General features: G+C 42.7%; 1 protein-coding gene across 1 annotated transcript in view; it reads right to left on the reverse strand.

Moving 5' to 3' along the window:
- The window catches only part of ATP10A (ATPase phospholipid transporting 10A (putative)), a 178,519-nt gene that overhangs the window by 140,561 nt on the left and 14,642 nt on the right, over nucleotides 1–23,316 (reverse strand). The window lies entirely within an intron of this gene.

The following is a 23,316-nucleotide window of genomic DNA, read 5'->3' on the forward strand; positions in this document are numbered from 1 at the left end:
GCTGCTGAGGAGCAGAATCTATTTCTTGTCTCATGAATATGGGTCCTATTCGAAATCTGCTTGAGGTTTTTTCAGTCACTTTTCATTTGCATTAGTGTACATTGTTTCCACATGAAATTGTAAAGTAGAAAAATCAAACACAAACAACGAATCACTTTCTTCCTAAAGAAGGTGATTAAAAGAGTAAAAAACATGCAGGCATGGTAGCCAAGCTCCAGAAAGATGTCACCGAAATGCAAATGTCTCTAAGCAGCTAGCCAAGAAAGCCTAGTTCTACAGAGCCAAAGCTGGTTGGTCACAGGCCAGTGTATGCTGAATTTCTTGCTGTAACTTTCATTTTTTTTAAAGAGTCATTTGAAAGTAGAGTGTCTCCATCAAGCATTTCTCTCTTCACCATGGGGTTGAAAAAAATGTATACATTGTGGAATGTCTGCATCAAGCTAGTCAACAATGCAATATCTCACATAGCTTTTTTTTTTGTGTGTGTGTGTGATGAGAACACTTAAAATCCACTCCATTAGCAATGTTCTAGTATATAACACATTGTTATTAACCATCTTGTTAACTTCCCATTCCATATTGTACAATATATGTAATTTTAAAAATTTATTTGAGAGGAAGAGAGAGAGAGATATCCCATCTGCTGGTTCACTCCCCAAATGCCCTCAATAGCCGGCCCTGGGCCAAGTTAAAGCCAGGAACTGAGAACTCAACCCAAGTCTTCCACATGGGTGGCAAGAACTTGATGACTTGAGCTATCACTTGCTGAATTCCTGGGGTCCACATTAGTGCGAAGCTGGAGTCAGGTGTTGGAGCCAGGAATAGATCCCAGGTACTCTGATGTGGGCTGCAGTCATTTGAATTGGCATCTTAACTGCTTGGACAAATGCCCACCTCAGTATACGCTTTCAAAACATCAGATTGTATACCATGTTCAGTGATTAAGACATAAATAATAATATAAACAAACAGTGCTTCAAAGAAAATCATCTAGGAAGTGAAAAGATAATCCTTATAATAGCAAATAATTTTTGAAATCATACATCTTAGTGGGACTTGTATCTACCAAAAAAAAAGGCTACAACAGAATAATAAAAGGCTCAATTTAAAAGTGGACAAAGGATCTGAACAGATATTTTTCCAAAGAAGATATGTAAATAGCAAAGATAACTACAAGGGCCGACGTCCGACATCCGTGGTTCACTTGGTTAATCCTCTGCCTGAGGCACCGGCATCCCATATGGGTGCTGAGTTCTAGTCCCGGTTGCTCCTCTTCCAGTCCAGCTCTCTGCTGTGGCCTGGGAGTGCAGTGGAGGATGGCCCAAGTGCTTGGGCCCCTGCACCCACATGGGAGACCAGGAGGAAGCACCTGGCTCCTGGCTTTGGATCGGTGCAGCGCACATGGTCGTAGCGGCCCTTTTGGGGGTGAACCAACGGATGGAAGACCTTTCTCTCTGTCTCTCTCTCTCTCTCACTGTCTATAACTCTACCTATCAAATAAATTAAAAAAAAAAAAAAACACATTAAAAATTACTCTTTAAAAAAAATAGAATAGGCCAGCACCGCAGCTCAGTAGGCCGATCCTCCGCCTGCAGTGCCAGCACCCCGAGTTCTGGTCCTGGTTGGGGCGTCGGATTCTGTCCCGGTTGCTCCTCTTCCAGCTCAGCTCTCTGCTGTGGCCCGGGAGTGCAGTGGAGGATGGCCCGGGACCTTGGGCCCTGCACCCACATGAGAGACTGGGAGGAAGCACCTGGCTCCTGGCTTCAGATCAGCACAGCGTGCCGGCTGCAATGCACCATCCGTAGAGGCCACTTGGGGGGTGAACCAACAGAAAAAGGAAAACCTTTCTCTCTGTCTCTTGCTCTCTCACTGTCTAACTCTGCCTGTCAAATAAATAAAGTAATTAATTAATTAAATTAAATAAAAGATAACTATGAAAAGATGTTCTACATCATCAACCAGCTGGGAAATGAACAGCAAAACCACAGTGAGACTTCTTTCACACTCACAGGAGGGTGAGGATGTGGAGAAATGGAAACCCTCAAATAGCTCTTCAAATGGTTAAGCATAGTTACAATATGACCCAGGACTTCTACTCCTGGTGTACACAGTTGGCCTCTGGGGGTTCTACATCCATGGATTCAACCAACCACAGATAAAAAATATTTGAGAAAAAAAAACTACATCTGTGTCAAATATATATAAACTTTTTTTAAGTCATTATTCCATGAATCACATAGCATACAATTACATTGTAGTAAGTGTTATAAGTCATCTAGCAATGATTTAAAGCATAAAGGAGGACTGTGTAGGCTAAATGCAAATACTATGATATTTTACATAAGGGACCGATCATCTGCAGAGCATCCTGGAATCAATTCCCCATGGATCCCGATGAACGACTGTATACAAGAGGAATAAAAAATGTATGTTAGCATGCTAACTTGCACACAACTGCTCACATCAGCATTAGTCATATTAGTTAAAATGTAGAAACACTTGTGGTGGGCATTGTGGCACAGTGGCTTGAATCACCACTTAGGACACCTACATTCCACACTGGGTTGCCAGTTCAAGTCCTGCCTACTCCAGGTTTCTGATTCAGCTTCCTGCTAACATGCCTGGGAAGCAAGAGATTATGGCCCAATTACTTGAGTCCCTGTCACACTTTTGGGAGACCCAAATGGAGCTCCTGGCTTCTGTCTTCAGCCTGGCCCAGCCCTGGTGTTGCAGACATTTGAAGAATGAACAAGTGGCCAGGTGATTCTCTCTCTCTCTCTCTCTCTCTCTCTCTCTCTCTCCATCTCTCTCTCTCTCGGCTACTCTGCCTTTGAAATAAACAAACAAATAAATAAATATTGTTTAAGAAGAAGAAAAAACTGAAATGTTCATCAAATGATAAACATATACAAAATGTGGTATGGTACATCTATGCAATGGAGTATTATTCAGCAATAGAGAGAAATGAAGTATTGACACTTGCTCCATGGATGAACTTGGAAAACATAATACTAATACATCAGGATGGCAGAATAGAGAAGGAGTTTAATGCTCCAGTCTAGGGGAAGACAGTTTAAAAAAAAAAAAGTGAGCAAAGTCCAATCATAGGGAAGAGTTAGGGACAAAATGGTAGAGGAAACTTCACACAAATTAGAGAGACACTGTGGATCTACATGGAGGGTATGGACGTCCACAACTCAGGACCCCAGAAGCAAAAAGCCTCAGCACCAGCTTTAGAGTGAGGTTAGACCAGACTGCAGCAGCCCAAGCCACTGGTGATAAAGCTGTGGGAAGTGTCTGTCGTTAGTCCAGCTTGGAGCCCTATGGGGGACAGTGTACCTGCCAACATAGAGGGGGGAAGTGGCACGTTTCTCTCTCCCCAACCACCTGGCACCGGCATCCTGTAACCAGCCAGGAGAGGGTAGGCAGCATTTTGGAAATACATAACAGCTGCACTCATTCATGCCCACGTGCCCAGCAACCAGCCAAGTGGAGATGACTGAGTTTGGCTGGGAAAATTGACAGGGGGCTGGGTTCTCATGACGGTGGGAGCCTTGTGTACTGGGACTGTGAAAACACTGTGGTTGCGTGTTAGGGTGCAGGGTGTTAGGCTGGGTCTTTGGGCAGTCACTGTGGGAGGCTTCACACACTCAGGGCTCCCTGATTCCCTGGTGAGGGTCATTGCTGTGGGATCTGTGCTCACACTGAGGACTGCACGGATCCTTTGGTTCTTGTGGCAGCGCGAATGAATATCACACCCACTAGGCTAGCGACCAGGCATTGGTCTCCTTGGAGGAGAGGAGATGAGCGTGAGACTATGCCAACAGGGCAGATTAATCCTCCCCTCTGATTAAAAAAAAAAAAGAAGAGCCTTACACACTCAATTTGGGTTTCACCTTGGACACTCCTCTCACCCTGAAGCACTGAACAGAGATCCTTGTCCACATTCAGCATACACCTTAGAGTATTCACTAAAAGAGCAGACATTCCACTAATTCACAGAGGCATAGTCCAAAGATAGAAGCCATCACAGGGGAAAAAAAAAAAAAAAACAACAAGCATCTCCACAAATGCCCAACAATAAATGTAGCAACTCAATAAACAATAATAAGGAAGACAATATGACACCTCCATAGGAAGCCAACACTTCAGTACTGGAATGTGAAAATGAAGACATTGAAATAATGCCAAAAACAATTCAAAACATTGACTGTAGGATTACTTAGAACCAGAAGCAAATCCAAGAATTAAAGAAATCCATCCATCCATGAATGAACATTTTTTTCCATGAAACAGATTTTAAAGAGGTATCAAAAGGAAATATTGTAAATGAAGAATTCAATAGATCAAATGAGAAATGTGGTGGAAAGCCTTAACGACAGACTCGGTCAGGCAGAAGAAAGAATGCCTGAGTTAAAAGACAAATCTCTGGAAATTGTACAAATCAGAAGAAGAAGAAAGAAAGAAAAAATTAGAAAACTAAAAAACAGTGTTGGAGATTTATGGGACACTATCAAATGACCCAACATGTGGGTCTTAGGAATTCCTGAAGTCATGGAAAGAAGATAATGGATTAGAAGGCCTTTTAGTGAAATAATTACAGAAAACTCCCTTAATTAGGAGAAAGAAAGGGATATTCAAGTACAAGAAGCACATAGAACTCCTAATAGACGTGATCAGAAAAGATCCTCACCATGACACAATTAGACTCACAGCAGACTTTTCATCAGAAACTCTCCAGGCTAAGAGAGAATGGTGAGATACAGTCCAAGTCTTAAGAGAAAAAAAAATGTCAACCTGGAATACCATACCCTGCAAAGCTCTCATTTATGAATGAAGGTGAAATGAAGACCTTCCATAACAAACAGAAATTGAAAGAATTGTCACCACTCATCCAGCATTACAACAGATGCTTAAGGATGTGCTGCACATAGAAACATGGTCATCTCTATGAAAGAAGGTGAAGGTAGAAAATCTCCCTGTAAAAGAACAAAGGAAATCCAAAGTAAATAATAGGAACTTTTATGGAAAAATGGCAAGGAAATTGAACTTACTCTGATTTTTCTACTGTAGTTCCTTGAATTTCAGAATATCCTGTTACTGGTAATCTAGCCACATATTAAGGCAATCTGTTTTTTAATCATTTTAGAAAGAAGGCATTGATTATATTGGACCATCTTTTTTTTTTTTTCCTTCTCTTATTACATACCATTGTGTGATTACAGTATTAAGCATTAGTTTTTATGTCTTTGGGCAGAAGAGTGTATTATTTTAAATGAGTATTCCCCTGTCTTTTAAGCTCAGTCCATAAGTGTGTTGTTGCCACAAAAGAAAATACTTGGGTTTGCATTATTTGACTACTTGAAAAAAACTGAAATTGACAAGATACATTATGTAAGGAATTAGGTTTCTATTTCTGGATAAAACTAGAAATGAAATAAAGATTTGAACTACCTAAAGGATGAAAATAATGATAGTGCTTATAAGCCCTTATAAACACAAACCTTTTTGTGCTTGGGCGTCCAAAATTCAAGTGTTACGAGATTTGTCTCCTGAAATCCTGCTCTTTTCTGTGCTTCATGCACTTACTCTTATTATTGATGTAAAACAGCAAGGTTAGAGTGTCACTATATCTGTGTTCATTATGAATCTGATAGTTTTTGCAGTTAGGAAAAAACTAGTCTCAAAAGTACTCTTAGTGCCATTTTTTTTTGTTGTTGTTAATATTTTACCCACTAATGGTATTCTAGATACCTTGGATCATTTTAATAAGGTGTCTATAAAATTTTAAAACATTACATATTTCATTTAAACTAGCTATTTTTAAATTTTTTTTTATTATTTTTTGGACAGGCAGAGTTAGACAGTGAGAGAGAGAGACAGAGAAAAAGGTCTTCCTTTTTCCATTAGCTCAACCCCCAAAATGGCCGCTATGGCCAGCGTGCTGCTTCGATCCGAAGCCAGGAGCCAGGTGCTTCTCCTGGTCTCCCATGCGGGTACAGAGCCCAAGCACCTGGGCCATCCTCCACTGCACTCCTGGGCCACAGCAGAGAGCTGGACTGGAAGAGGAGCAACCAGGACAGAACCGGCGCCCCGACCGGGACTAGAACCCTGGGTGCCGGCGCCGCAGGCGGAGGATTAGCCTCGTGAGCCGCAGCACCGGCTGAACTTGTTATTGAAGAGTAAAAAAAAAAATAAAACAAGCTTATTGAGACTGTTGTTGTTCCACTGGCTAAATTTCAAAATTTTTAATAAAAGAACTTTCAGAGATAGGTTGAGACCTGACCATATCTATTAAACCAGCTCCTGTGATGTGGAAAGGAACCCTAGAAGCAGCGGAGGACATGTGAGGACATTTACTAGCCATGGTTGTGCTGTGCTCGAACTTAAATTAAGCTAGTGACACACTGACATTTTTGTTGCCCAATAATCTGGAGTAGTGTCCTGCATTTATTTGTACTAAAATAACTATAAATTAATGGAATCTACAAAGAAGAAACTTTATGACTGTACTGTATTTGGGAACCTTTGTACAACTAGGTAAAGTTTCCATGATACAAAGCATTTGGATTTTAATACTTGCTATGAGGAAGAAGACATGGCATTATTTTATGTGCTTAAATGATAACTTGCTTATTGAGCTTCAGAAGGAAAAAATATGAAATGAGTAATTATCACTATATTAGCTGTAATGTTAAATTGGCAAGCTGTAGCATAAGGCTTAAATCTATGTTTCTCAAAGGTGAGCCACAGTAGTCTAATGCTGCTTTGTATATACTGTAAGTGCTACAAATACTCTCAGCCTGAACATGCATTGATACCTCTCAAATGAATGTAACCTTTGATGTAGGTGTGTTGATATGCCTCAGAAATCATCTGTGTGTCTGAAAATTTGTTAACTGTTTAGTAATGAAGATACTTCCTGTTCTTTTGTTGTTGTTGTTACATATTTTCATGTTTAAATTTAAATTTTTACTATTGTTAATTTAAGTACAGTTTGTTCAATGGTTAAAATAGGGTTGTCAGTGAAGAAACTTAAAGACAGCCTCATACATGAAACTGCTTAAGTAAAAACTACATTTTGTGTTCTATGTTCATACATTTTTAATGTTCTGTATTTGGGTTTTTTTTAGGATTTTTTTAATTAAACTTTTATTTAATGAATATAAATTTTCAAAGTACGGCTTATGGGTTACAATGGCTTCCCCCTTCCCATAACTTCCCTCCCACCCGCAACCCTCCCCTTTCCCGCTCCCTCTCCCCTTCCAATCACATCAAGATTCATTTTCAGTTCTCTTTATTCTGTATTTGTTTAAATAGGTTTTTTTTACCATTGATTAAATGAGGGAATGTATCTTTTTGAAGAGATTTATATTCTGTAAATAAAAATTGGTTGAAATGAAAAAGAAAAATTACAAAAAAAAATAATGCTGAGAAAGAAGTCATTCACAAAGATCATGTATCATAAGATTCCATTTAACTAACATGCCCAGAGTAGGCAAATGCATAGAGATGGAAGGTTGATGAGTGTTTGCCTAGAACTGCAGGCCAAGGAGAAGACTAGGGAGTGACTGATGGCTGAGGGGTGTAGGGTTTATCTTGTGGGTGATGAAAGTACTCAAAAGTTCATCATTGATATTCAAAATGTATTCAAAGCAATCGAATGATACATTTTAAGTGGGTAAATTAGACTGTTTAATGTGCCACATGTATCTCAACAAGCAATTTAAGAAAACCCCATGACCTCCTGACCCCACAGGGGCAATATCTCCTGGAAATGGTTCCTTCCTCATCACAGGGGACTCAGGGACAAGACACTCATTCAACTGCATCAACAGCTTGCCTTCTTAGCTCCAGGAGTCTGTGTAGCGTTAACACTTAGCCTCAACAGGATGCAGGACCTGGCCACTAAGGTTGGTCATAAGGAGCTTCATCCTTGGGCACATCTCATCCTCCCTCCCAGGGGGTACAATGGTCTAACTCTTACCCACAATCTCCCCTTCTGTAGTCAACCTCTGTGAAAATACAGACAACTCCAGACATTCACGATTCACAGGTTTTTAAATTGTGCATCTTTCCAAGTAATATGGTGAAATTTTGCATCATCCTATTCAGTCCTGCCAAGAACACGAATCATCCCTTTGCCCAATGTATCCACACTGTCTGTGCTACCTACCCATCAGTCACTTAGCCATCTCAGCTATCAAATGGTCTATTGTGGAATCACAGTGCTTGTGTTTAAGTAACAGTGATTTTATTTAATACTGTTCCCAAAGTGCAACAGAAGTCAAACTGACAATTCAGACACACCAGAGCTACGCCATAAGAAGCTTCCTGTAAATGAAAAGGTGAAAGTTATCCTAGGTATGTATAACAGGGTTTGTGTAGCCACTGAAGGTCTTGGAACTTACCCCTGCAGAATGGTGGGGGAATATTTTATTGTACTTTTTCTTTTGTTGGTGCTTTATATTATTACTGCTCCATCTTTCCCAGATACATACCTATTAATCTCTTTCTCTCTACCCTTTTCCTTTGCTAATTTTCTTCCTTTCTAGTTTCCTTTCCATGGGCTATCTGAACCCCCTAGCCTACAGGTCCACTTTGGCAAAGAAATACTCTCTGACCACAGAAGCAGTGGCATTGACATCCAAGTGAGAAGCATTTAAGACTCCGAGTGTGGACTGAACAGTGAAGCCAGGGCAGCATGTATATATGCATTTCATCAAGCCTTGTCTACTGATTCAAGCTCTGAGATCCCTACATGGCCAGCATGAATCTGAGCCTCCCTAGGACGTCTTCCCGGGCAGTACAGCCGGAGCTTGTCAGCTTCCTGTTCCCTCACACAGCTTTAGCTTTATCTCTGTTCAGCTGAACAAACACATACAGAATGGCAACTCTGGAGCTGTCCTGAGTACCAGCAGGAGCTGGCTCATGTGCGCGAAGGTTACAGCAACTTTGGGAAGTGGAAACCATAGTTATTCTCAGTTCACAGTACACTGAGGGCAGAAGCCATCCACAAAGAGCCACCAATCTAGCAATGCCTTGATGCATGCCTCTGTCCTCCCACAAGGCTGCAAATTCCTCAATGGTGAAAGCCAGAGAGCATCTGGTACGGAGCTTTCTTTTTTTTTTTTTTTTCCTCAAAATTATTATATATACTTAAGGTATAAAGCACAGCATTGGGCTCAGTATCATGGCATAGCAGGTTAAGCTGCTGTTCCAGATGCTAGCATCCCATGTTGGAGAAGTGGTTCCAGTCCCAGCTGCTCTGCTTCCAATCCAGCTCCCTGCGGATGCACCTAGGAAAGCAATGAAAGATGATCCCAAGTGCTTGGGCCCCTGACACCCATGTGGGATACACAGTTGAAGTTTCGAGCTGCTGGCTTTGGCCGGGTCAGCACAAGCTTTTGCACTCATTTGGGGAGTGAATCAGCTGTCAGACAATCTCCACCCACCCCCCACCCTGTATCGTGTCACTCTGCCTTTCAAATAAATAAATCTTTTAAATATAAATAAATCTTCAAATAAAATAAATCTTTTAAATAAGGCTTTTTTTATTGAACTGCACGGTATTTTATTATATGTCTTAGCCCTCATAATTAAAATGGTAGAGACTTGGGCAATAATATTTCACATGGTAATTATCATCCTGCTGACTTGCAGGTCAAAGCCAAAAGATAGAAAGTGGAAAGCTCTTTTAGCCCTAAGAGCTTATTATCTAATGCAAATTGTCAAACAGAATAGAAAACACACACACACTCACAAACAGCGAATTCTGTGAGCATCATTTGCCCACTTCCCATTCCCAGAAAGGGTCCTGGAAACTGCTGAGGGCATGAGGCAGGCACAAGGCAAACTGAACAGAGTGCTCTGGAACAAGCGGCGTACCAGGTTGAAAGGGGCGCTGGGCAGTGAGGCAAATGGGCGGGGGAAGGTTGAACCACATGACAAGGCCATTGGAAAGCAGATGTGGGGGTGGAAGACCAGAGAAAGGAGAGAGCAGAGGTCACCCATGCTCTGGGGAAGGGGATTCCAACTTCAACATGTGTCCACACCAAACCCAGATCCCTGTGCCCACCCCAGGCTCTCTGACTGAGCTGGTCTGAGACAAGGCTTAGGAAGTGCATCTGTAACAAGCTCCGAGTGATGGCGATGAGGCCATCCAGGGATGACACTCTGCAAACCTTGGCCTTGGGCATTCAAGCCATGATTTTGGCAGAAGCTGTGCCTGTGTTCTGGGAAGCTCCAGGCCTGGTGTGCACCCCTGTACTCCAAATCTTGCCGAGTCAAAACTGGGTCAGCAGCAGTTTCTGAGTGCAAAAAGTATGCATCCAACAAATTCCCAAAGGCATGTACTTCCCGTCTTTACCTGCCTTCCTCCCTCTACAGATCTCATTCTGCAGTGCTGGGGAGATAACAAACCAGCAGGAAGCAAGCAAGTTTCCCATGGTAAATACTCGCAAATGTTGCTAACCTTGGCAGTAAGGGTGTGGGAATGCTGAAAAGAGAGCTTATTTGGAAAGCTCTGCTGTAAGTGATTCTCCCTGGATAGGTCTGCACACCTTTTCTATTGAGAAATCTAATTTGAATGGGTTAATGTACAAGGGAGTCTCCAAAAAGTTCATGGAAAATGCATATTTCGAGGAAAAAAAAACTATGAATGAATTTCAAAAAATTTTGCAACAAAATAAATTTATCTTTTCATTCAACTTTTCCATGAATTTTTGAAGCACCTTCTTATGTGACTAATTGATTCACTGTTTTATTAAAAACTAGGGCACATTGAGATTTTTAACTTATTTTTTTAAGATTTATTTATTTGAAAGGCAGAATTACAGAGAGAGGGGAAGAGAGAGAGCTTCCATCTGCTGGTTCACTCCCACAATGGCCACAACTGTCAGGGCCGTAGCAGGCCGAAGCCAGGAGCCAGAAGCTTCTTCCAGGTCTCCCACATGGGTGCAAGAGCCCAAGGACTTGGGCCATCTTCCACTGTTTTCCCAGGTGCACTAGTAGAGAGCTGAATTGGAAGTAGAGCAGCCAAGAGTCAAACTGGCACTCATATGGGATGCCGGCATCACAGGCAGTGGCTTTGCCCGCTGTGCCACATGCAAGCCCCTGGGATTTCATGCATGTCTTTAAATAAGACATTGTCTTCAACTTCTGGAACAATGGTGACTATAGAGAGGATTATTTTACTAGAAGGTTATTCTTAAGTCAATTAAATGAAGAATTGACCATATGTAGAAAAATGTGTAAAAAATATTAAAATGCTAGAGGGAGTAAACAGAGAAAGACATGAAAGCTGAGGAGAGGAGATCAAAGGGCAGATGGCCAACACATTTAATTTTGATTTGCCCATGTAAGGGAAGTGTACAGACCTACTTCACTCTACCTCTGGGTCTACCAGAAATCTCCCAGGCACTGGCTACACAGCTGTTCCCATGGGAAGACTCCAACGAGCCTTCTAAGGCTTTCCTGGGGCTCAGCAGGCATTTCTTGACCTGATTCAAATATAACAAGAGGGGATAGTTTGATTTTTCAATGTAAAGCCAACACATTCCTTAAAGACAATGCTTATAACTCAGAAATAACAATCTAGGAGACCTGACACTTAGGAATGTACTCCTCATCACACCCTAAGTCACCTGCCTGCAGAACATGGGAACAGGACACCCAGGACACCAGGCACTGCCCTGGGTTTCCTTCAGGGAGATAGGAGTGTTGGTTGCCAGGAGTCTGTGAGGAAACATGCCATATGCCCAGCAGAGTGACACCGATACCTTCACACTCCCAGCAAAATCACACCCAGTAACCTTCCTGGCCACACTGTTGGTCTGAAAGCGCAAAGGGCTTGCGGCAGCTCAGTCTATCTTTAGCATCCAAATCACAACCTCAGAGCTGAAAAGTGGCAAGTGGCTCTCTACTTTCCATCCTAGGAAAGATCATATTTTATGAACCAAATAACTGAGTGTTATTACTTAAATGCAGTCCAAGTTTCAAATTTCTGCATCTTTAAATTGCTCAACAGCGGAGTCTCTTGTGGCTTTTTAGGTGAAGTGTCCCTTTGGGAGGTAGGGCTTTTAATGATAAAATTGCAAACGGCATTTCCTAAAACTTGCTTCCCCAGAGTAAACAGGGGAAGGTCCCAGTGTTAGAAGCAGCCTTTCTTCACAGTCAGTCATCAGTGCATGTTCAGAAGGAATTCCTATTGAGAATTCCTTACCTTTCTGTGAGACACCTGTCCTGTGTGCTGTACATACCTGTCTGGCAGGGTCATGATCTCTGACTGCAAGTATGTTTATTTGAGGAACATCCCCTAGCCTTGCAGTATTTCTCTACAGTGTCCATTTCTCATAAATGTGTTAAAAAGGCCTATTTACCTAAGTGCAAACCATGACATAATCATATGCTTTCACCCAATACCTAATTATTTTGAGAAGACATTGGCTATTCCTTAGCTCCAATTACAACTCCAATTTCAAAAGTGATGGGCTGTGATATTCCAGGATAAATAACTCCAGGGGTGTGCATTAGTGCATCCCTTCTGAATGTAATTATCTGAATTACTCATAACAATAAGACATAAGAACATTATAATAAAATACTGGCAGATATTACCGGTGTGGATATTTCCAGGCATTAATTTAAGCCAATAATCCAGAGCATGTTTATGTCCCTGATATCCAGAAAAGCAAGTCCTCTTAGAGCTCAAAGCTGAAACAAGAGCAAGGTTCTTCTGTTTCCCCTCCATTAAAGTTATTCATGAAGCTTACATGCCTATTCAAACACCCACAGAGATGTTGTTAACCAAGCACTTCCTCTCTGCTGGAAGAGCCAGAATCTCTGCTGCTGTCTCTCCCCAGAAATATGACAGCTCATCTGTCTCCCTCTCTGATGTGGGGTGGCTGTTCCGCAGGCATCCAGGGACCTCCTTCTGAGGCTATGCTCCTTATAGACTCAAGTTCCCTTTGTTGGGGCACGCATCTCCAGGATCTCCCACTAGATGTGTGCACTAGGCATACTGAATTTCTGGGTCTCCTAATTGTATTGAATACTTGCAGTGCTTCATAACAAAAACGGTCATTTTTTACTTCTGAAATAATTATAGACTCATGGGAAATTACAAAGGCATGTACATGTTTTTCTCCTCCTTCTCCTTCTCTTCTCTCTCTCTCTCTCTCTCTCTCACTCCTGTCCCCCCCCCCCAAGGTCCAGTGCCCTGTCACTCAGCCTTCCCTAATATTACTATTTGCATAACACAAACCAGGCAGGTAGCTTTGGGACACAGCACAGAGCTTATTCAAATATCTCAAGCTCTGAGTGCACTCATGTGTGAGCTCGTGTGCGTCTGTATGTGCATTTCTATGTAATTTTTAATATGTGCAGCCTCTTGTAACCATCCCCATAAGATACTTAGTGATACCCACAGGACATGTACTTCCGAATTCTCTCTCCATTAATATATGTGCCTATCTCAAATGATACTATATTCCACACCTCTATAGTAAACATTAGTGTTAGGAAAAACGAATTCTATTATTTTATTCTTAACTGTTTTGGTTATTCTAGGACTTGTGATTTTCCACATAAATATTAGAATAAGCTTGTCTATGTCTTTGAGAGTTTGATAAAAATCATGCTAAACCCATAGATCATTTCAAGAAAAACTGACATCTCTTTTACATCGATTCCTCTAATCCATGAATATGGTATGTCCTTTCATTTATTTAGATCTTTGTTGATTTCTTTCAACAATATTTTATAATTTTCATGATTCAGATCCTATATATGCTTTGTTAAATTTATACCTAAGTAATTCCATTTTATTGAAGCAATTGTAAGTAGTATTTTGTTTATGATTTCAGTTTCTGCTTGTCTGTTATCAGTAGGTAAATATGTAGTCAATTTGTATGTATTAATCTTGTATTCTGTAATCTTAATAAGCTCATATATCAGTTTTGGGAGGTTTTGTTTTTTGTAAACTCTTAGGATACCCATATCAGAGAAATCATGTCATCTGTAAACCAAATAATATTTTTCCTTTCCAATACACTGTACCAGGGTACTGTAAAAGTTCATGAAAAATAGAATCAAGTGGACAGCACTGTGGTGCAGCAGTTTAAAGCCCCAGCCCGCAGCACCAGCATCCCATATGGATGCCAGTTCAAGTCTCATATGTTCCACTTCCAATCCAGTTCTCTGCCACAGCCTGGCAAGGCAGTAGAAGATGGCCCAAGTCCTTGGGCCCCTGCATCCATATGGGAGACCCAGAGGAGGCTCCTGGCTCCTGGCTTCAGATCAGCTGAGTTCTGGCCATTGTGGTCATTTGGGGAGTGAACCAGTAGATGGAAGATTTCTCTTTCTCTGGCTCTACCTCTCTGTAACTCTGTCTTTCAAATAAAGAAAAATAAATTTTAAAAAAATCAAAAGATAAGTTTATTTTCATAAAAATTATTAAAGTTTTATTTTAAAAATTATTATCAAAATATTATTAAAAGCAATAGGTATTGCTTTTCAAAGAAGTACCCTCCTACTTCTTATTTTTGCCATATTGCACTGGTAAGAATTGCTAATATTGTATCAAATAAGAGTGATAAAAGCCAACACCCTTGTCTTGTTCTCATTCTCAAGGGAAGGCATCAGTCTTCCACCATTAACTGTGATGCTATCAGTAGTTTTTTCTTTCATTTTTTGAAGATAATCTTTATAACGCAGTGGAAGGCACCTCCTTGAGTCACCTTTTGATGTGGGTGGTGGGTAGAAGCCACTGAGTCTGGATCTCCTTATGCCACTGGGTAGAAAGCCAGGAGACATAGGGCAGATCAGACTCTGTTGGTACCATGGATGTGGAGTGGAATTTAGTGCTCCTCATAAGAGTCCACTGGGTTTCCCCTTTGGCCAGACATAGCCTTTATTGTCTTGCTTTGTTTTGTTCCCACCTGTGCCAGTTGCAGTTCTAGTTATAGGCCTTCCTGTGTCAAAACTAGACATACATGGACCATAAGACAGAAGCCGAGAGAGCTCATGGCATTGTAAGTCTTCGTTACCTATGATCCCAGATGGTATGCCTTCTCCTTTCAGTTTTCAGTGTCCTTTTGTTGTTGTCTGTTGGATTATTTGCAGGATTTAGATGTATTTACAGGGAAGAAATGAATTGAAAAAAGTGAATCTACGTTATCTTCTTCTATAACCCAAACTCTCTTTCTAAACATTTTTCTACCATGTTTCAATGGACTGCCTCAAAAATAAAATGTCAACTTGCATTTACTTATACTTTTAGCAATATTTCTGTGGGAGCTGAATTAGTTTCGCACTGTAGTGAACAGAATCTGCAGAATCTCTACATATGATTAATGATAGCCATCTTTTAGGACTCAGTCATAAATATTACCTCTGATTTTGTAAGGTTTCTCTTTTAGTTGAGTCTTTGATTCTGGGGCAAGTGTTTGGACTAATAGTTAAATGCCAGTTAGGACACCTGCATCCGACACTACACAAAGGTTCAACATCCAGCTCCAGCTCCTAAACTCCAGCTTCTTGTCAATGCAAACCCTGGAAGCAACAGTGGTGGCTCAAGTAGTTGGGTTCCTGCCACCCAAGTAACAGACTTTGACTGAGTTCCTGACTCCCAGCTATAGGCCAGGGTCACTGCAAGCTTTTGGAGAGTGAACCAGCAGATGGGCTCTCTCTCTCTCTCTCTCTCTCTCTGCATTGTGTGTTTGTATGTATGTGTGTGTGTGGGGGGGGGTCTGTCTGTCTGTCTCTCAAATAAACAGAATAAGTCTTTGATTATATGATCAAGAAGTTGTATTTAAATATCAAAATGACCTTTTTCCATTACACAGAATCTTAACAACTAGTGTTCTAAATGATTGATGTGAGGTGACACAAAGGCATGAAATTAACTCAAGCAAACTCATGTCCAGTATGTTTACTCCACGAGCCTCCTCTTTGATTCTAGATGGCTGACATAAACAGTAGCAACAGTAGGTCAATCCTCTGGCCTCAACACCATTGTCTCTGGGTGTGGCCACAGTACTCGAAGTACTCCCACCCTAACATACACTAGTGCATACTGAGGTTTCAGGGAGCAGCTCCACAAAAGTTAAAGATCAGAGACAGAAGAAAATGCTCTCTTCAGTGCAAATGGATAGAGACAGATGCAATTTAAGCAAAGGATATCATAATAAATTCTCTGAGAACTTGCCTGAACTTTGTCTCAATATAGACAGGAAGACAGATTTTCCCAAGCCAGAATTCTAGATTTGGTACAGTAAAATTACTGCTTTCTATGGAAGGACTTGCCTTTGGCATCCTGTGTTATAGCAAAAGTGTGTGCACATAGTCCTTGTAGTCATCTATAAATAGATCCAGCCTCTTTCAACACCCTTCCCTAAGCCCTAACCTCACAGATTCCCATACTAGAAAACAGAATAGGAAACACTCCTTTGGGGATATTCAAGAAGAACTTGTCCCCAATATAAAGACAGACGCATGACTGCCAACACAAGTTCCCAACATTTGAGCTCTCTGGGAAAATCCCAGTATGCCCACAGCCACAGCTACAGATCTCACTCAACTCAACTGCTTCTGAACATTTCTGAGTGAATCTGGTTAATGCAAGCAACTTTAAGTTCAACAGCACTCAACAGGCAGCGTCACAAAGGGCTGGAATTTTCTTTTTTATGTATTTCTTTCTTCTTGTGGTCTTCAGACACAACTTAGAAGTATTTGTCTAAAACGACAATATTGGGGCTGGTGCTGTGGTGTAGTGGGTAAAGCCATGACCTACAGTGCTGGCATCCCATGTGGGCATCAGTTCGAGTCACAGCTGCTCCACTTCTGATCCAGCTCCCTGCTAATGCAGCTGGGAAAGCATTGGAAGATGCCCAAGTGCTTGGGTCCCTGTACTCACGTGGGAAGCTCCTGGCTCCTGGCTTCAGATCTGCCCAGCTCCAGCCACTGCAGCCATTTGGGGAGTGAACCAGCAGATGGAAGACCTCTCTCTCTCTCTCTCTCTCTCTCTCTCTCCCCTTCTGCCTCTCTGTAACTCTTTCAAATAAATAAATAAATCTTTAAAAAAAATGACAATATCACCCTCTGCCAAAACTGTAATTTCCACCATACTTAAAACTTTTGTTCAACACAAACCAAATGGAGATGACACCTTGTTTTACGGTCATCCTGTTTAATGCAAAGGAGCCTAAAGGTCATAAATGAATGATCCATGATCATAGATCACATAGATATTAAAGAACACTGGTGTCATACATTGTGACTACATAACATTATTAAAAACTGGCTGTGTGTCACACCAGGGCAATTCAAATGTCTTCATAAAGTGAGCAGAGAATTGGTCATTCAGGGAAAAGGACTTTAAAATAAGAGGTACAGGATTTCTCTCCATATCGTATCTTGGAGCCAGCTGGACTCAAAACAAAAGGGAAAACTCATAAGCTCAGATAGCAAGCTAAATTATGAGGCAAGTAAAAGAAAGTTTATGAGTTTCTTCTAATCTGAGGATCCTGCCTAGGGTAATGAAGCTTAAGAGACACTTTTCCTCTTTTTATCACTATGTTCCTAATATATTAGTTTTTATGATGTCATTAAGTTTTTAACTATTTATTTTTTTTATTTGGAAGGCAAGGAGGAAGAAAGAGAAATAGATAGAGGAAGACAGAGAAAGAGAGACAGAGACTCTTTCCTCTGCTGATTCACTCCTCCAGAACCCACAATAGCTGGGGCTGGACCACGATGAGGCCAGAAGCCAGGAGCCAGGAGCTCATTATGGGTCTCCCACAAACGTCACAGGGGCTCAAGTATTTGAGCCATCACCTACTGCCTCTGTGAATGACCACTGAGCTGCAACTGGAAGGGGAGCTAAGACTCAAATCCAAGCATTATAATATAGAACGCAGGTATTCCAAGTGGCATCTTAACCACTATGCCAAATGCTTGCCTCTGATGTGATATTTTTAAATAAAGAGATTACTAGTTCCTCAGACAATCAAAAGTGTATCTAATAATTGAAATTCTTTTCCTTTGAAAATACCATTTGTTAAAATGCAGAAAGACCAGGCCAGCGCCGTGGCTTAACAGGCTAATCCTCTGCCTTGCGGCGCCGGCACACCGGGTTCTAGTCCCGGTCGGGGCGCCGGATTCTATCCCGGTTGCCCCTCTTCCAGGCCAGCTCTCTGCTGTGACCTGGGAGTGCAGTGGAGGATGGCCCAAGTGCTTGGGCCCTGCACCCGCATGGGAGACCAGGAGAAGCACCTGGCTCCTGGCTTCAGATCAGCACGATGCGCCGGCCGCGGCGGCCATTGGAGGATGAACCAACGGAAAAGGAAGACCTTTCTCTCTGTCTCTCTCTCTCACTGTCCACTCTGCCTGTCAAAAAAATAAATAAATTAAAAATTAAAAAAAATAAAATAAAATAAAATGCAGAAAGACCAAGCACTTGCAATGAGAGAGCCCCATCTTCTCTCTGACCTGCCTCTCTGCCCCCAACCATTCACTCTGAGTGGTGGAGGCTAAGGAGGATTCCTGTCTGTCAATGCCTTGTCCATCCCAAAAGGGATGGGGAAGGCACACCTGGCTCTGTGCCAAGTGCAGCAGAGTGAGGCACTGTGGCCTCCTCTGGACATGATAGATTTCAGGTATGGCTGGTCTCCCTGTTCCTCCAGTCACAAGTCACTGCCTCTGATTTCACCAAAAGGGGCACAGCCCTGAACAAAGGTCATATCAAAGAGATGAATGAAAGAGTTTTCCATGAGAAAATCCCTAAACACAAGGGGAAATCCGCACCTTTTGTGTAATGTGGTAAACACTCACCAATCAAGATCTCAACACTTACCCTTGGGCCAGTAATTCTCAGGAACTAAAGGAAATCACTGGAAAGCAACTTGTCACTCGGTCTGACTGCCAGGAATTCAAGCATGAACAAAAGATATGGATTATGAAGAATATTTAAAAAAAAAAAAAAAAAAAACAGAGCCCAACATTTGACAAAAAACAAGAAGTCCAAGCCAAACCCTCAAAGTTAAGAAATCAGCATAGACCATTCACCTGCACCCATGTTTGTGTATGTGTGTGTGTGCATGTGCACACATCAGAGGTCATTTCAGCAATGGTTAAAGTTGACCACAACTTGAGCCCTGACCACCACCACTAGCACAAGTCGAGCCTCCTGGCGCTATTGCTCACACTTGATTGCAAGGTCACAGATGTGGCCCCACTGCCAGTAAGTTGGACTTCCTCCACACTTAAAAGCAGTCTCAACATTGTAAGATAAAGATATCTAAGCAACAAGACCACAAACAGAACACTTGTTGCAGCTTAGTTGATAGCAACTCTTCAGAGCTCACTGTGTGGACTCATCTGTAGGGTACTCACAATGATGAGTAAACACAAGGCAGGTGCCCTTGGAGAACTGTCCGTTGGCAGCATCAGCTTGTGCTAAAGAAGCCTAAACCACCTTGTTAAGAGTTCACGAGAATGAGCAACACAAAAGTTTCATAGTTTATGTTGCCCTGGTCACCACCCACTATGCCGCCCTAGATACAGCCCCTGGGATACACATCCAAAGAAAAAGGCATGAAAAGTCTCCATCCATTAAAAACATAAGCCATTCAAGCCAATGCCTGTACATCCATGGAACAGCAACGTTGTTCACAGGGAGCCAAAAGGTGGGAGCAACCCAAGTGCCTATTAATGGAGGAATGGATAAAATGAATACCCATGCCATAGAATATTATTCAGCCTTAAAAAAGAAAGAGAACTGGGATGTGTAGTACTTCATGGCTGAACCTTGATGATGTCACATGGCGTGAAATAAGTCAATCACAAAATAACAAATACTGCATGATTACAGCTATATGATGTAGCTGGAGTGGCCAAACTCATTGAAACAAAAAGTAGAATAGTGGTTGCCAGTGACTGGGGGCAGGGGGGATAGGGAGTTAATGCCTAGTGAGTACAGAGAAGGTGGTGACAGTTGGACAACACTGTGAATGCACTTAATGCCACTGAACTATACACAAAAAGTTGGTAGGGTAGTAAATTTTAAGTTATGTGTTTCTTATGATAATAAAACTTTAAAAGTAAAGCATGGGAAAGCAAGTTCAAGGGGTATGAGCTCATGTGTGCCTGTGAAGCACAGCTCAGCAGCTCAGTGTCACAGTGACATGTCCCACGCCAGTGTAGTGTCCACTGCCAGGAAGCGGAATGAGCCAGAACACCCTATGCCTCGGCCTCCACTGTCACACTCAACACCCACAGGGACAGTGAAGATTGACTGCCCCTAGAAGTGACTGGAGCATCGGGAAGGGCACACAATACATGGAAATAGCTGAAGCAAGGGAAGGAGCTAACACTTGGGACAGCGCAGAGACTCCTCCCAACACAGGAGGGAGCTGAGGTTCTGGGTCCTGGCGGAGAGGCTGGAGGTGGGGTGATAGTGGTGGGGCCCCTGCTGTGTGCAGAGCAGAGAGCATGAACCCTTGGGCTACAACTCAGTGTACAGGGTGGGGAAAGAAGTCTGAACTCATCAGGGACTCCAAGAGTCAAAGACATAGCCCATTTACAAAATGAAAGGCAGCTCTAGCTCTGGTGGTAACGAGGAGATTGGGCCCAAGGTTAGGCTCCAAAAAAGCCCGTGGTTGATAAGTTAGGAGGCAACATCAAACAAAGAGGATGAAGAGGATCTGAGTGGAATAGCTCCAGGAGGAGTGTTTTTGCACAGGAGTTTTAGGGTTGCACAAGGATCAGGCAGAAGCCAGCACTATGGTACAGTGGGTTGAGCCGCTGTCTGCGATGCTGGCATCCCATACGGGAACCAGTTGGAGAACTGACTGTTCCAATTCTGATCCAGCACCCTGCTGATGCACCTGGGAAGGCAGAGGAACGTGACCCAAGTGCTTGGGCCCCTGCATCCATGGGGGAGTCCTGGAAGACGCTGTGGATTCTTGGCTTCAGCCTAACATAGCCCGGGCCATTGCAGCCATTTGGGGAGTGAACCAGCTGATGGAAGATCTCTCTCTCTCTCTCTCTCTCTCTCTCTGTAACTTTGCCTTTCAAATAAATAAAAAATTAATCTTTTTAAAAAAGCACAATAAAATGAGGATCAGAAGACAACCACCAGTCTGTGTTACTCAAGAATCTCAAGAGAAGCTCCACTATGGGGGGGCGAGGGCATATGAGGAAGCACCATGGTGAGTCCTCGGGGGTGGGAGGGGACACTCTTAAGGCTTCTGTGGGAAGGAATGGACAAGGGACGGTACGCAGGTTTAGGACTGGCTGGTTTGGATAACTTCAGCAGTCCTGTGGTGGAGAGGTCATCCCTAGCTGCTGGCGTCTGGACCTGGGGTGGTTAAAGGAGTCTCATAAAGAAGACAGTGAGATACGACCTCCGGATCTCGAGTCTGCTCCCGGAAGGCATGCTCTCTGCTCATGCTCACTGCAGGGATGGTTCCTGTCTCCAGAAACCAGCCGGTTCTGGCAGGGGCGGTCCCTCCAGGATCATTAGCAAGGGTCCCGATGTCCATACATCAGGACATGGAACACAAAAAGACACATGATACAGGACTGAACAAGCAGGGGCTGATGTAAGATGCCGCTGTGTGTTGTAAGAGGCAACAGGGCCAAGAATCACAGATACTACCCGCCCTCCGCCCCTCGTGCCTCCTTCCCCGAGTCCCAAGGGTGCCTTCAGGAGGAATTCCCACTAAGTCCTGCCAGACACTTCACAGAAGAATTAACAGGATGGGAAACTGAAAAGCGAAAAAGAAGGAAGTGAGACCAGAGTAGAGAGCGGTCTTCAGCCACTGGCGGCGACGGTGGGAGCCGTACCTGCAGCCTTGGCTGACCGCAGCTGGCACCTTTGTGTGACAGATTACCAGGCTCTACAACCTGAGGGCTCCTGGCCACTGTCTGCAGCGCAACAGGCAGATGTCGATGGAACGAATCAAACTTTCCATCCAACTTAAAAGCAACGGTTTTCTTTCAAAAAGAAAAAAAAAATTGTAAATGGAAAATGTTGCAATGCAAGTCACAATGAGAGAGAAACGCCAGGAACAGTCACACACATTTAATTTGACTAAAATTGTCTCTGGCAAAGCAAATAAATAAAACAAAGTATGACAATACTAGCAATTACTGTATGAACTGCTGTTGCCAAGTTTCTACCGATTAATCATGAAGAATAAGCCATACACTGGGGACAGGGGCTTCAGAGAGTCCCTGAAATTTAAAGATTATTTTGGCACAAAAATGTTTTAAATCCATGGCATGTTTTTCAGAGTTAAGTATTTTTCATTGCCTTTTTAACGATCTCTTATATGGATTTCATTTTTTTATTTTTATATAAATTTTTTTGGATAGGTAGAGTTAGAGAGTGAGAGACAGAGAGAAAGGTCTTCCTTTTTCCGTTGGTTCACCCCCCAAATGGCCACTACGGCCAGCACGCTGCACCGATCCGAAGCCAGGAGCCAGGTGCTTCCTCCTGGTCTCCCATGCGGGTGCAGGGCCCAAGCACTTGGGCCATCCTCCACTGCCTTCCGGGGCCACAGCAGAGAGCTGGACTGGAAGAGGAGCAACCAGGACAGAATCCAGCGCCCCGACCAGGACTAGAACCTGGGGTGCCAGTGCCGCAGGCGGAGGATTAGCCTAGTGAGCAGCGCCACCAGCTTCACATGGACTTCACAAATCGTCTGCATCAGTACAAACTCATCTTTTCATTTCATTTTCCATGAATTTATTGAAGTGCCCTCCTACTGTATCATGTGGTTAAATGAAAGCATCCTGGCTGAGAAAATGAACGGAGGCATTCACTGAAGACACCTGAAGACGATCAAAGGCGGCGGACGCTGACGCTCCTCTTTTCTCCCATTCTGTATGTGCTCTTATGTCCCCTCAGCGGATCGTTTCTGTGGCTGTGCAGAAGCTTTTTAATCTGATGCAATCTCATTTCGTTGCCTGTGATTCAGGGTCATATCAAAAAAATCTTTTCCCAGCCCAGTGTCCTGATGCACTTCCCCTGTGCATTGTCTCTAGGAGACATTCTGGGGGAAAAAAACTCACTTTAAGTTTCAAAACGGCTTGTTTGTTTAGAGAGAGACAAAAGTGGAGGCCACCCCAGACCAGGACCGTCTCTTCCTCCTAATAACTCACTCTTGCTGCCTCTTCCCCAGGTTGTTCTGAGTGTCCTAAGTCAATAGATCCCCCAAGCCATTGTGTGAGGACAAAGCAGCTGACTGAGACACAGAATGTAAGTGTTTTAACTGCAAATTGGTTTCTAACTTGGCAAAACAATGAGTGAGG

This window comes from Lepus europaeus, chromosome 11, assembly GCF_033115175.1.
Source record: "Lepus europaeus isolate LE1 chromosome 11, mLepTim1.pri, whole genome shotgun sequence".
Taxonomy (NCBI): Eukaryota; Metazoa; Chordata; class Mammalia; order Lagomorpha; family Leporidae; genus Lepus; species Lepus europaeus.